Source organism: Physeter macrocephalus, chromosome 20 (genome assembly GCF_002837175.3).
Source record: "Physeter macrocephalus isolate SW-GA chromosome 20, ASM283717v5, whole genome shotgun sequence".
NCBI classification, from domain to species: domain Eukaryota; kingdom Metazoa; phylum Chordata; class Mammalia; order Artiodactyla; family Physeteridae; genus Physeter; species Physeter macrocephalus.
In genome coordinates, this window is record NC_041233.1 from 64767176 (window position 1) to 64780008 (window position 12833).

The 12833-nt window shown below is 36.2% G+C and overlaps 1 protein-coding gene across 7 annotated transcripts in view; it reads left to right on the forward strand.

Annotated features, from left to right (window-relative positions):
• Positions 1-12833, forward strand: part of ADD3 (adducin 3) — a 125434-nt gene that overhangs the window by 48220 nt on the left and 64381 nt on the right. The window contains exon 1 of one of the 7 annotated variants that reach the window (XM_028481151.2): positions 7198-7293. The exons of the other annotated variants lie outside the window; for them this stretch is intronic. The gene's annotated coding sequence lies outside the window, so the exon portion shown is untranslated. Of the gene's footprint in view, positions 1-7197; positions 7294-12833 lie in introns of those variants that run through there. 7 annotated transcript variants of the gene reach the window in all.

Here is a 12833-nt window from a genome sequence, read left to right on the forward strand (position 1 = left end):
CCCGGACCGGGGCACCAACCCGTGTCCCCTGCATCAACAGGCGGACTCCCAACCACTGCGCCACCAGGGAAGCCCCTAGAGTTGTTTTGAGCATAAAATGAAACAATAGATAGGAAAGTGTATTGTAAACTAGAAGGCACTGTACATAAAAGGAGCTATGTAATCTTTTTGCAATCTAGACTTTCTTTGCACAGTATGTTTTATTAGATGACATAAAAGCGCATTATACCAATTTTCTTAATGGAATTAGACAGTAATGGTAAAATGGAACACTTATTGTAAATCCAAGCTAACCACTATGAAATCTTTTGGCCTAGCTAAACATGCAGACTATTATAGTGCCTGTGGTAGCATACGAGCTTATGACCTGAAGGCTGTTGAATTGCAAACAGGTTTTTGTACATCAACAAAGACATTAATCCAAAAATCACATCACAATCCCAAGTGTTCTTAATGAGATGACTAGCTGCATAACTGTCACCCTCCCTCTGTTCCAAGGCTTAGACCTGGAGGGAAAGCCTTAATCCTTGAGCTGACATAATTCAGAAGGGTTCTGATGAGCCTCAAATAATTAGTTCCATGAATAAATTGCATACCAGAGTAACTTCCATTTTGCATTTGCAAACTTTCTGTTCCTGGATTGAATGGTATGTTTTCTAATCAGCTGGTTCCTTTAATGATCAATTTCAGGCACAAACAGTAATACTTACAAAAAGCAGGAAAGTACAGGTGAGACCTAGAAAGGTTTAAAAAAAATTAGTCTTGACCTCCTTTTATATTGGGAATTAAAATTATTTTGAAGGTTACAGCCCAGCTGAAGTTGAGGATTTTTCCCCCCTTCACAAACAATAGTAGATACAATTTTTAGAAGTAGGAGAATACCTTTCCTTATGCTTTGGGAAGAAATATAATTTTTTTGCAAAATAATTCCAGGATTTGGTATAGAAAGTGAAAAATGCACTTTGTGGTTTGGGGTGTTAATTTGTTCTGACCAAGAGTTAACAGAGGCAGTGGGAAATGGACAAATCAGATTTTTCATCCAGTCAACACTGAATAGATTCACAAAAGTATTGAATTTAAAACCACTGGCATAAATTTAAAATCCAACCCTCCAACCCCTCCCAAGTGAAACTTGATGAAGTTAGTTTATAGCCCACCTTCCTCAGAAGTACCCTCATCATGTATCTAGAACAAATGGAGAACTCTTTCTTTTGATTGGTTTTCTTCAGCTTCCAAAAGAACTGTTTGGACAGTGGCGATACTAATGGGAAGATAGAATTATAATTAGATTATTTTGGTTCTTTCCAGACCCATGTCTTTATTAGAAAGTTGTTTGGATTCCTGTGGTCAGTGTTATAAGGAAACACTAGGTTATTAACAGTGGTTAATAGGTTATTTCCAATGGTTTCCTCAAGAGTTCCTTTGGTTGCAAAATCCTTTGATGCCTTTGTTGATAAGAGTGGGGGTGAGGGTAGACACTCAGTGATACAGACTCTTAAGAAATCTGTGATACTTGCATTTTCTTCCCTCACACCCCTAGCTCTCCCCTTCACCACCCCATCCCACCCAACACTTTTCTAATTGGTTATTATGTGACAACTAACTTTTCTCTGTGTATTACATTGTTGTTATGTATCCAAAAATAATTGCCAGTAATTTTCCCTAATAGCTTGCTCTGGAAACTTCTCCTTCCTTTGAAAAGATGTGGGAAAGCATTTTTACTTAACCAAGAGGTGTCTTTGTTTTTTGCCGCTAGATCTCTTTATCTCTCTACTCATAGATGAAAGAAAGATGTCTTCAACTTGGAATGTATTCTTTGTAACATGGGTTGAACTTTGTACATAAACATGTCAAAAGAGATTAAATGTATTGTTTGGTTAACAGGCAATATACTATAATGAATGGTTCTACCATCTTAGAAATGGTGATTTTTGTGGTGTCTGTATGATGTTACTTTTCCAATAGTTATTTTTAAATCATGGACTATTACCAAGTACATTCTTGGGACATACTAATGGGACATGCTTAAAGCATTTAGAATATTTACTTCGAAGAGAAAAGATGTATACTAAAAACTGAGTATGGTGGATATTACAACACATGGTATAAATATTGAGAAATGCTTGTGACTCACATGTGAAATGAAAACAACCAGGAAGGGATCAGACATGCCTGAAGGATTTGGCTGTAAAGTCTGATGGATATAGTGAACTGGAGGAGCACAAGGGCTTGTAAACTAGGTAATGACAGACTTTCTAGATGCAACTTTTAAGATATCATCAAGTATATTCTCTGGAAAGATCTGTGCAGGTCTAGAATGGGAACTCTTTAGAATTTTATAAATCAGCTTTTATGAGATATTTAAGTGCAGGGAATGACCTTTCATGGTGAGAAATTTAGTTCCATTTTGCTCTTACTAGTTAATTTAAATTGCTTTTTAAATAAACTTATATAGAAATATGAAAATTAAAGGGACTATATTTTGCTTTATAAAGGACTTTAATTTTGTCTGTCTTTTGGCTTTTGTTCCCTTTAATTCCACAACATTATTAATAATACCTACCTTTGGGTTTGGGCATTTCCTAATGATTTTACCTGTATTCTTCCCATTGAGAACCAAAACATCTTGATTTTGGATTATTTTGTTTTTTCAAACATATACTTGAGTTAATGGTGCCTAACCCCTTCTTGCTAATTTGAACCTCAGTGTGACTTTTTGATCCTAAGATTTAAGAAAATTATCCAATAAGCAGAATTTTTTAAACAATTAAATTCTTATGCTATGATTATCGTATTATAGAAGCACCCCTATATGCTTCATGTGTGTCAGCATATTCCAAGATGACTCTTTTGTCCCCACTTATCCCAGATGTCCTAGCAGAAGGCAGAAACGGCAAGCTTGATAGCCCCCCCTGCAGGAATTATATTTTGACTAGAGTGAGGGGTGGGGGAGTTGCTGATGTGGATAGCAAGTAGATCTCACCTCCCCACTAAGAAAATTGTCCTGTACGCCCAATGAATCTTCTCACTTTGGATTGGTAGGATTGGGAGAAGAACATAGAGTAATCTATTTCTAGGGATTCTTTATTTTTATCTTCATTTCTTCAGTGAGAACCAATGTGCTAGTTCACCGGTACGCAAATATGAGTATTCTTTGAAGTCATCTAGGAAGCTTAAATAAATACTGATGTTTGGGTCTCACCCCCAAGATTCTGATTTAAATGGAATGGGATGCAGCCTGGGATTTTTAAAAACTCCTCATGTGATTCTGTTTTGCAGTAAAGTTTTAAAATCACTGCTACTATTCAGTACAATTTTAAAATAAAATTGTAAAATATATCCTTCACAGTTGTGAGTAGTTTAAGTTCAGAGAGGGCAGGAAGCTTGTACTCCACTGTGTCTCAAACATGTAAACTGGTATCTAGTGCAGGGTAGGCACTCAGAGAATACTTTTTGCTGAATGAAAGAACGTGCTTAAGAATTAGTGTAATTTATTTAAAGAACAAACCATTCAAGCATCAATTCTTTGAAATAATCTGAACTATAAGAACTTGTGATAAGTTAGTGATGAAACATGGATCCTTTTTGTGTGTGTGTGGAAGAAAAACTGAAACTAGACATTTTTTTAAATATGTATAAAAATCCCTGCATGAATATAAAGTGCAAATATGTTCTTATCATTCCCCTTAAGCCTATTTGCACTTGAGATAACCCACTGGGGCAAAATGATTATCCCACTAACTCCTACTATGTGAAACATTTCCTTGGTGTAGTTGTTTTCTCCTTTATCTCTTGAAAAAGATTTTTTTCTGCTTGCTTTATTCATGTATTTTGCTTTTTGTGTGTGTGTGAGTGTGTGTGTATGCATGTGTGTGTTTTAATAACTCTGTCTCCTTTCTTCAGGAAACACCTTTTTTTCCGTGTGATACAGTCAGTTTTTGTCATTTCCACTTTAATGTGAACTAAGAAGTCATCCTTTTCCTGTGAAAAGGAAATTTCCCAGCTGTTCATAAATTGTGGAGCCTGTGGTGGCAGAGAGCAAAATCTCAGAAAGAGTTCCTTTTCTCCATTCCATATGTTTTTTTTATTGCTTTTTCCATACAGCTGATCTTTTCATTTCTAATGTGTACCATCTAATTGACAAGATGGTGACTTCCTGTTTGAGAGTGAGCTCTGTTTTTGTGTGTCAGACCCATGGTGATAACACTTTGTAAGGATTGTGGCAACACTGGTGTGCTGTCCTCCTATTGATTTAAAAGGTAAGCTGGGAAAATCAAGCAATTAAAAGGGGTATTCTTTTGAAAGTAATTCTATAGTGTTTTCTTGGTTAAAATGCTCACCGCTTCCTCCCTTCTCTAAGCACACCCATTTGAGCATATCTCTATTTCCTTTGTTTTGAGCCTGTCTTATTTATATACGCAGAATTACCATTTGGAATATGATCTCCTGTTGATTCACCTGAGCACCTCTAATCAGCATCCAAGTATCCAGCTAACTGACTTTTTCAGTATCAAACCCATTCTAAAGTGCAGCTATGTATAAAATAGATAACTAATGAGAACATACTGTATAGCACAGGGAACTCTACTTAATGGCACTGTGGTGACCTGAATGGGAAGGAAGTCCAAAAGGGAGGGGATATATGTATATGTATGGCTAATTCATTTTGCTGTACAGTAGAAACTAACAACATTGTAAAGCAACTATAGTCCAATAAAAATTAATTAAAAAAACATGAAGTGGAGCTATAGGAAGGATCTGCTGTACTACTGCTAAATTATCATTGGTCCCAGATATACCGTTGCTTTTGCTCATGCTGCTGCTAGTGCCTAGAACACTCTCTCACTGCTTCTTTGCTTGGCTAACTCTCATCCTTTAAAATTATAATTTATAAAGCAAATATGTATAATTTATAAGTCTCATAAAAATTCTATATATTATAATCACATGTTAGCTCCACTATGAAACGCTCCCTTTCCACCTCTGTTGCCCTGGGCCTGCGTTAGGTGTCTTGTTTGTGAGCTTACATAGTGTCCTGCAAAGGATATGAAAGGAAATTCTATTTTTTTTTTAGTTATATTTTGATGCCATGGAAACAACTTTCAGAAATGGGAAACTAAGGATCATTCATACAAATATGAATTTCTTGAGAGCCAAGGCTGGTTTTGTCATTCTTACTACAACCTCCTTCCTCAGAAGAGTACAACCAACATAGGTTTTTTATTTGGGGACGTCATGGTTAAAGGTTATTCTTGTGGACTCTCAAAAATACTTGTCATCCATAGACTACTGACACTTCATCAAGGCTATTTGAATGGGTGTGTTCAACACAGGCCTGGTCAAAGGGTGAGTGTGTGCTGAATATGTGAAGGGAAGGGAATAGAATTGGGGCTTGGGAACATTTATACTTTGTAGATTGCTACTTCCTGTTCAGCTAAGGGGAGTCCTATACCTTTGCTGTTAGCTAAGGAGATAGTCCCATAAGCTTGACAGATCACAGCTGTATCCTGTACTTTGTGTGAAAATATATTTGCTTTCCCTCCTGTTCATTTTTCTAATTTCCTAATATATTAAAGTTTATTCCAGTGTTGCATGGAGCAAGGGGTTGGATATATGCCCAGATTAGAATGTGAACATTAGTAAAATACTGGGTTAGAGGCAGAGAGTGAATTAAATATGGAATATGTGTGCTGCAAAGACTGAATGACAAGGAGAAACCCCTTCTGAATAAATTTTTTAAAGAAGGTCCCAAGAACATTTGGAAGTTTTCATGCTATAATTGAAGCAGTTCTATTTCTTTTATAAACCAGACAATTCCTTTACAAAGAACTAAATACTTGCTCTGTAGTGTAACCATTCTACCACTTTATTCTCTCTTAAAACTTCAGAACAACCTCAGGATATTAGGCCTTTCATCTTACCATCCTAAAAATCTTTGATTGCCACTGGAACAATACTAATTACCCAGAGCTCCTTCCTTCTTTGGGTTTTATATTCTAATGTCTGTTACACTGATAAATTGCTCTCAACAGTGCAAATTCATTTTTTGACATTAAACAGATAGCTTGGAAATGTTTTTCAGTATCTCATCTCAGTTGGGATGGAATGGTTCATTGATGATTCAGCAGAATGACAATCAACAAGTTCCATAAGAAAGAGGATTCCAATTTGAGCATTCTTTCCTTAATGGCAACTTTAACTTTTGTGGTAAGAGTGGAAAGAGTACTGGCCTGAAGTCAGGAGATGAGTACTCTGTGTGACCTTAGGTAGCAGCCTTAGGGCCCTGAATTCCCACAGGTGAAGAGAGAGAATTGGACTAGATGACCTTAAAGGTCCCTTCAGCTGTATTTTATATTTTTGGAGCATGAGTTCTCTGCTAGAACAAAATGCAGCTGTCTCTCTCTTTATGTTAATGGCTATTTCTCCAAACACCCACTATATCATATGAAAGATGAAAAGAAGGTAAGCCAGTTGAGCTTTTTGATTTAGAAGGATGAAGCCACAGTGTTCCAGATGGTTAGGCTCATCCAGCAGAGCCACAAACTACAGCCAAAGTAGACAAAGGAGGTAAGACTGATGGCCTCCTGACAGTGTACGTAGTGGACTGGTGGTAGGGGCTAATGGATTGACTTATTCGGTGACACTCACTTTTATTGGAGTAGGACATTGCAGAAAGGGATTGTCTTCTTTTTCTCTTACTGCTAGTTGGCCTTGGGGAAGTCTAAGTGAGAGAATTGACTGGAGTTAAGCCTTCCTTTGGGAACACAGAATGAGAGCATCTTCAAGAAGTATTTTTTTAAGGAGTGAAGCAAATTGGTGCTATACTTCACACAGAGTAAACTTCCTATAGTGCACATAGTTGCTGTAATACACAGATGAAATCCAGGTGCTTGTAGAGAAATAAGGAATATCCATTTGTATGGAGATCTACCATAACAAATAGACTGGATTAATGAAGGATTAACTGTTTGCTTTTTTAAAATATATATATTTATTTATTTTATTGAGGTATAATTGTCATACAACAGTATGTTAGTTTTAGGTGTACAGCATAATGATTCAATATTTGTACATGCTTTTTTTGCTACAGAGAGGAGGCTTTTCTCTCTTTTAAATTGTTTTTATTTTTTCAGGTATAAGTTAAACATAACATAGAAAAATGCAGAAATCATAAGGTACTGCAGCTTGGTGAATATACACAGAGTGAACCCTGTGTAACCTCACCTAGATCAAGAAACGGAACATCAGGAACACCCTAATATGCCTTCTCAGTCGTTTCCTCCTCCCTGCAAGGTAGCTGTAATCCTGACGTACCATAGCTTAGCATTGCTTGCTTCTGAGTTTTGTATAAATAGAATCACTCACTGTCTACTCTTTTGTATCTGGCTTCTTTTGCTCAACATTTTTTTCCCCATGTTATTGCATGTAACAATAGTTCATTCTCATTGTGTGTATTCCATTACATGAACATACAATAATCTACCCATTTTGTTGATGGCCATTCAGATTGCTTCCAGTTTTTAGCTATTAAAAACAATTCTGCCATGAACATTTTTGTGTTGTTTTTGGTGTTCATATGTATGTTTTTCTGTTGAATCTGTTCCTGGGAGAGGAGTGGCTGGATTACAGGGCAGGTGTGTGTCCAGCTTTTGTAGATAATGCCAAACAATTTTCTAAAATATTTGTACTAATTGCACAAGGACTTGTAGTGTTCAGGAGTCCCAGATGCTCCACATCCCTGCCAATACTTGATATTAACAGCCTGTTGTGTTTGTTTTCATTTTAACCTTATTGGTAGATGGCAGTATCTCATTATGATTCTAATTTGTATTTCCCTGATGACTAATGATGTTGGGCACTTCTTTATGTATTTATTGGTCATTTAGATACTCTCTTTTGTGAAGTGCCTGTTCAGATCTTTTACTAATAGGCAGAATTAGGGTGTCATGTTTTATTAGTACTGATTTTAGTGGTTTTGAAAATATTCTAGACAAAGGTAATAGCTCTCTCTCCCCTTCTGACCAATATAAGGATCTTAAAACAGTTTAACTCTTATTCTCCATTCCAATCTTATGTGATGGAGTTTTAGTTCTTTCTTGTTTTTAACCCCCAACATTTGTTGTTGGAATTGTTTTATATAACATTTTTGAAATTACCCACTTGCTTACCAATTTCTTCCCTCACTCCTTCTTCCATCTCAGCTCTTCCTTCCAGTTTTAATTTCTTTCTGAGATTAATCCTTTGAAAGTTCCTTTAATGAGCTTATCGCACACGTTAGTGTGACAGTGTTTTATTTTATTACTCTTGATAGTTTTGTTCGATATGCAGTTCTAGACTGACAGTTATCTTCTCTCAGCGCTTTGTAAATATTATTTCTGTCTCACAACGTATATTTATTTTTTCTTTTGACGTCTACTGCAAATCTAATTGTCAGTCCTTTACAGATGATTTGTCTCTGGATAGCTGTGGAAAACTTGCAGGCACGATCTCCTCGAACATGACCTCTGTCCTATTTCCTCTTTAGGAATTCCAGTACGTTGGACTTCTTTATTTTCTATGTTTCTTAGCCTCTCTTTTACATATTCCGTCTCTCTGTGCTTCAGTCTGGCTAGTTTTTTCAAATCTGTATTCCAGCTTATTCTCTTTCCACTTGGGTCTAGTCTACTGTTTGTTCCATTCATTACGTTTTTTTCAATTATTCAGTAGTTTTTCAAATCTACTGGTCTTTATAACATCTTGTTTCTTTCTCATGCTTCTAATTCCATCTTTAAGGATTTTGAACATGGTAAAAATACTCATTTTACAGTCTATGTCTCAATATTCTTTTGTCTGCAGTTCTGGGCATGGGGGAGGTGTCAAATCTATTCTGTTGTTTCTGCTGACTTTTGTTTATTGTGGTTTGTTTACGCATGTGCTTTGTAATTCTGAATTTTGAACTTGGCAGGATTTTATCTGTGGGAATCCTTAGGTGGCCCACTTTTGAGAGCACCTTTCTCCAAATATGTCTGTTTCCTTTTCGCCAGTGTCTGGTGGGGGTGTAAGACCACTTCAGGTTATTCTCTTGGCGTGGGGCTTTGTGGACCATGATGGTGTGTAAATTCAAATCCCGAGTTCTTGGGATGATAGACCTGTTGTTACAGATTCTCAAGAGAGGTTTTTCTTCTCCCACTAAGTGCTCTGGAGAAGACAGATAAGGCTTTTTGGTGTGTGTGTGTATGTGTGTGTGTGTGTGTGTGTGTGTTAAATTCCCTCTTTTGTGGACAGATTTTTTTTTTTTTTTTTTTTTTTTTTTTTTTTTTTTTTGGTCTACCTTTTAACTGAGGGTATTACCCTTCAGGATTCTGACTTTTGAGGGGAGGGTGGTGGCAGGGAGGTCTAATAACAACTCCCTACTTTCTGGAAAGAACTCTCTTTCTGTCTACCCCTGTAAGTTGTGACTTGAAGAAAACCAGATTTCTAATTTAGCAGTTTTTTCTTCGTAACATCATTTTCAGAAGACTAGGCAACTTCTGCTTTTTCCTTTTGATCCAATTTACTCTGGTAAATTGATTGACTATGATTAGGAATTCTTTCATAAGTTTTAAGCTGTTTATATTGCTTTGTGATGTAATTAAATGTCTAGTTTTTTTGAAATTACTGAAATAAAAGAGTATTTCCATGAGTATTTCTTAATAGTGGTATGATCTATGTAATGACTTTATATTGAGAGAGGTTTGCTCCTTTGAGCCCTATCTACAAATTTTTGTTGTTAAACCAACGATTCAGAATGCTAAAGCTGCAGCTGGTTGCTCTGTTCTGACTGTACTAAAAACACTGGTCTAGGTGCACTGATGGCTTAATTGGTTTATCAGGTACATCCTTTGTGTCATGACAAAGGCAAACACTTGACTATACAGTATCCCTTTTCCAATTCCTGTAGGAAGGTATTCATTAATGCCTAGACGAATGAAGAGATGTGATTAACGTAGTAAATCATCTGCAAAAAGCTTGAACTGTCTCTTATGGGGGGGGTTGTTTTCAGCTTTCATTTCTGAGAGTGTAGCAAATGTAATAAACAGCTGTTAAACTTTAAATTGAAGAAAGTAATTTGCTTCTGGTAGAAGGCCTATCCAAAATCCCTTCTGTAATTTCTAGCCACATGATTGAAAAATATAGTAGTAAATGTGTATTATCTTATTGCTTCCCACTTCCAGTGTTTTTTTGTTGTTTTTTTTTTAACTTAACAGCAACTCCAAAGGTACTGTTTGGACCTTCTTTTTCCCCTCCCTCTCCCCTTTTTATTTAAAACATCATGTCATTTATTATATTGGACCAGCAGGAATCAGTTTAAAGGACTCGAGAGCTGTTTTAGATTAATGGCTTGGCAACTTGGAAATAGCCCACTGGAGTCACAGTCCTGCTTATCTTGGAGTAAGTTTTTAAAACTCAGCCATTGAGAATTGTTTCTATAAGCTGCCAAATCAAAAGTTGGATTGAAGAAAAACTACACTGATCCACATCCCCCCAAATTCTTGTCAGAATACTTTGCCGGCATCTTGTTGTTTGAAGGATGGTGTAGTCCACAGGATAAAAAGCTTTATCATGACAGTCAATAAATGACGTGGCCCTGGATTTATATGGACTTTATAGTGTTTTTCCTCAAAGGTCTCAATTTTTCATTTTCATATATAAGGTTTTTACTTCTCTTTTTTGTTTAATAGTTTTAAAAATGATAGCCATTTATTATATCCAAACTTTTACTATATTAGAAAAACACCCCTTTTTCCTTCTCCCATTTGTAGGATTGCTCAACCTTTCAGTTAAACAAAACCAAAATCGTTCACTTGCTCAGTGTTCCACCCCCTTGAAATAAGGCGCATAGCTCCATGTGGGTGTGCCGGCCTCAGAGGACTGCTGTGCCAGTTACATGATCCTCCTTATCTCTTGGCTCCTTAGTTGTCTCTTCATCTGTCTTAGCTCCTCCTTTTTCCTCTTCCACCCAGTTTTTATACTGCTCTCGTCACCTCCCTTCTCAAAGGCTCAAGAGCAGTTCTCATAAGGTTTTTTTTTTTCCCCTTTTCTCTAAATATTTTGAGGAGGTTACTTACACACTGTCCAAAGATACATGTTTCATTGAGAAATTCCTACACTAAGATTAAACCTCTCAGTTCAAACATTTTGCAGGAGGTCTTTTTTTTCTTTTTTGTCAGAGCTTAGGTATTATATGTGTGAATTCATGAATATAAAGTACAGATAGTGCTTGCTTTATGTAAAATATGTGCTCTAAAAAATTGGCTCTATCCTAATATAATATATTAAATGCAGGGGAGATTACTATTTAAAAGAACCTGGCAAAGGAATCTTTAGAATAAGGAAGTCACATAATATAAGTAATCCTACTTTAATTTTTCTGTTTTAGATTTTTTTCACTCAGGTTGTCATATAGTGTGCATTGTAAATGATCTTCATAATATTCTCCATAAAAATGGGAGATTTGTTACTTATGTGTACTTTGATGTGGAAACATATCTTAAATTTTAACTTTACGGCATTTTCACATCAATAGTAACTTGACCAAAATGGGTGGTCTATTCTCAGCCATTTAACAGGACATTCTTTTCACCTTTCATCAGATTAGCCAAATTTTCCAATCCAGGAAAGTAATCTTTCTCGTATGTATCAGCATCTTTCTGGGCCAGTGAACTTGAGCATTTAGGTGCCTTACAAGCACAATGCTTGTGATCAGTTGTGTTTTTCTTTTTTTTTTCCTAGCCCCTCCCATTGAATCAACCATGCTTTATGCTTCATACCATTAAGGCTTTGAGCTCTTAGGGTGTGGTATATCTGTGTCAGGTTGACCAAGTCTTTGTTTACTGACCTTTGTGTTAACCTAGGGCATTCTTAAGCCTCCTTTCATGATGTTAGGTGGCAGATTGCAGTTGGACTGGCTTCAAGATTGTTGGTCTTAATTATTTCTAAGTCATTGGTTAGTGCAGTGTAAGAACAAGCATTGTTCCAAGGAAGGATATAAATGGCTTTTGAGTTTCTTTTCTTAGCACGCAAGTCAGAAGATTAGAGTGAAAGCAAAAGCACATGGTACAAAACTGTATGGTTTGCTAGTAGATTGTAGGGTTCCTCTAGCTTAAATTATACGAACCACTGTTAAGCTGTTAACTGGTGACAATTTTGATTTCCTTTTTGTATTAATGGCAATCTGTAATACTTTTATTTAAAGTAAAACCGTGTGATAAAGGACAGGTTTATTAAGTATGCTGCTTTGCAATCTGTCTGCCCCCCACCCCTCTTACCTACTCATCCTTTTAAGACCAGACTCCAGTGTAACTTCTCAGGAATCTTTCATATTGGCTCCTTTCTGAGTTTGTAATACATCTATAATAATACAGTGTACTATATAAATTTTTAAGAAACTGTGTCTCCCTTCTTCATCCCCGAACCCACTAAGTTGCTAGTATTTTAGAATCAGGGATCATGTCTCATTCATGTCTTGCATTCTCCAACTGTACCACCTCCTCAGTTGTAGCACATGATAGGTGTTGAGTGAGTTGTTGTTCAAAGAATAAATGAATTTAAGCAGAAAAGTAGAGAAATTAGTTGATGAATTGACTAACCAAATTAGAATTTAAAGATAATTTTTTAAAATCTAAAATCAGAGTAGATTAAAATCAGTATAGTATAGATTTGGCACAGAACAAGTTTATATTCTCCAACTTTAGTAATATTTGGGGGCAGGGAGTATGCTGCAGTAAACTGAAGTGTCTCCAGATGCAAAGAAGAGATGTGTTTATAGGCTACTTTTGTTTTTGTGTTTGTTTTTATTTTAATTAAACCTCCTA